Source organism: Onthophagus taurus, chromosome 11 (genome assembly GCF_036711975.1).
Source record: "Onthophagus taurus isolate NC chromosome 11, IU_Otau_3.0, whole genome shotgun sequence".
In the NCBI taxonomy this organism is placed as follows: Eukaryota; Metazoa; Arthropoda; class Insecta; order Coleoptera; family Scarabaeidae; genus Onthophagus; species Onthophagus taurus.
In genome coordinates this window covers 29,552,006-29,554,718 of record NC_091976.1, presented here as the reverse complement: position 1 = coordinate 29,554,718, position 2,713 = coordinate 29,552,006, and the positions used below count along the sequence as shown (strand labels likewise).

General features: G+C 28.9%; 1 pseudogene; it reads right to left on the bottom strand.

Moving 5' to 3' along the window:
• Positions 1-337: 337 nt before the first annotated feature.
• On the bottom strand, positions 338-2,235 carry LOC111419824 (juvenile hormone esterase-like; annotated as a pseudogene).
• Between the last annotated feature and the right edge of the window lie 478 nt (positions 2,236-2,713).

The window sequence follows — 2,713 nt, the reverse complement described above, 5'->3', positions numbered from 1 at the left end:
GATTTCAATCTATCATTTGAGCCATAAATCATTTCTCCATCTCCATGAATAAAGTCAAAGCGATTTTTTGAATTTTCCCAATTTTAAAAAAATTTTGAGTCAACTCCAATTTTAGATCATTTGATTTTGGGCCGATTCAAATAATTTTCCATAATCAACGTATCGATCTTTATATATCATTTTAAAGCAGAGATTTCAATCTATAATTTGAACCATAATTAATTTCTCTATTTTCTTTTATTTCTTTACTTGGAGCTATTTCAGATCATTTTCCAGCTTAATTTAAAAAATTAATTAAAGTTTAATAAATAAAAATCTAATTGCATTTTAAACAAAAACTTTTATTTTATCAATTTCTTTTTAAAAATAATCTGGACAAAAATTTGGGTATTTTTGTTCCCTATAAACATCGCACCAAAACATAACCCTTTCCTTATAAAACCCAATTCCCCGCGTATTATTATCCAAATTAATATTGTAATAATTAATACTTTTATTGTTTACTTTTTTCCACTGAATTCTCTCATCGGGTAAAGTTGGAGTTTCAAACTTAACGAAATTAGATATTAATTTAACTGTGTTTTTAATATATCTATATTCTTTCGAAGTTTTATCATAAGCAACCTTTGGTGTGTTAGGGTTCGGGAATAAATACCCTAAATCATCAATATGACACACCCCCTCATAATCTTTAGTAACATTATTACTGTATTTCCACGTATTCAATTTAGAATCCGAGGAGAATAGATAAAGATAAATTTGGTTATAACGTAAATGCCCAAAAATTGTTTCATATAAACAAAACGTGAAATAACTATCACTTTGGAGATTTAAATGTGGGTTTGGGTCGAGTTTATTCTCTAAATTATAGAATTTATTAATTTTGTTAACTAATTTTTGTCGCTTTTTATCGGAGGTAAATTTGAAGTAATAAGGGATGAATTTGCTTGTTGGGAGTGGATTGAAAATTCCATCGCGATAAATGAAAAATGAATCCATCACCATTCCTTCTGCGCTTGTTATTCCAATCATGATTTTTACATCGTGGTTAAATAATCCTTTTTTTATTAATTTTCTTGGGTTATCTGTAAGGAAAGCTTCGCGGTTGGGATGTTCGATTGTTGGTCCGAATCTATTTGGTTTATCAATTTCTACTAACTAAAATGTTATGAAAATATATTATAAAGCAAAAGAATGTGGAAATTTAACACTTACCATCGAAACATTAACCGAAGCTTTTTTAAGTTCATCAACAGATGCATTTTGTAACAATTTTAACATATCACCTTCATTATTACCCTGATAATTTAAAATATTAGCAGCTGTAACCCCATTATTAATTTCCCCATTACACCAAGGAGCTAAACTTGTTCCACTTTGTATTATGGCATTATTAAATAAACCTGTGGAATTGAATTAATTATTTTTAAGTAATTAAGAAAATTATTTGTACCTTTTGATAATGGTGAAATAACATGAAGATGAACACTTGCAGCTCCAGCACTTTGCCCAACAATTGTAACCTTATTTTTATCTCCCCCAAATTGCTCGATGTTCTTACGAACCCATTTTAAAGCCATCGTTTGGTCTTTTAACCCAGCATTTCCGGGGACGTTAAGAGATTGATTTTTGAAATTTAAAAATCCCAGAATTCCAAGGCGATAATTAATGGTTACAAGGATTATATTTTGAGATATTAAAAATTCTGGCCATAAAATGAGTGAGTTCCGCTACCTTCGATGAATCCTCCGCCGTGAATAAAAACGAGAACAGGAAATAATTTGTTTGGTTTTATCTAAATACAATAATTTTTAACATTTTTCTTTTATATTAATAAATATTTTTTGTACCTTCGGAGTATAAACGTTTAAATATAAACAATCTTCAACCCCGGTGAAATTACCGTGTAAAAGAAATTGTTTTTGAAGACATATCGGAGATTCTTTAGTGGCATCTCTAACTCCTCTCCATTTTTGATTCGGTTTAGGATCCTTAATTATCAAATTAATTCAAAAAATTAAAAAAAAAAATTAATTTTACCTTAAATCTTAACGAACGAATTGGAGGAGCGGCGAAAGGAATTTTTTGAAAACTATAAAAAGGTTTCCCATCGATATCTTTTAATATAGAACCTCTTAATTCACCATCTTCAATTTTAACTATAGGTTCGATTGCAAAAACGATCTTAAAAATATGAATGGTTAACAGTAACGCAAACATTTTGTTAATGCGAAAGCTATTTGTTAACAAGCTTTTATAACAAGCGTTTTTCGAAAATTCTTGGCATGGGAATGTTAAAAAAGGACATTGTTATCGCGGACGTTAACAAATTTTTGAAAGTATAATTAACGTATTGTAAGCATAATTTAAAAATACCTATAATGTAAAAATTTTTGTTAATATTTATACATTTATTTTTGTTCGCGGAAAATTTTTACTATATTAAAACATTTTGTGTAAAATTAAAATCCGCCTTCTATGTCTAAATGGGTAGAAGTTTGACTCCTTCGATTCGAACAATTCGTTGATTGATTATTGAAATCATCATTAATTCGCTTTCAACAAGTCACTGAATAGAAGCTTTCAGAGATTTCGAGAATCCAATTCGATGTTTAAAGCTCAATGATTGTATTTGGTAGTATGGCTAAGGGTATTGTGAATATTGAGCAAGATCTAGGTATAGAAATAAATGAAATGTGGAACAAGTTCAGGT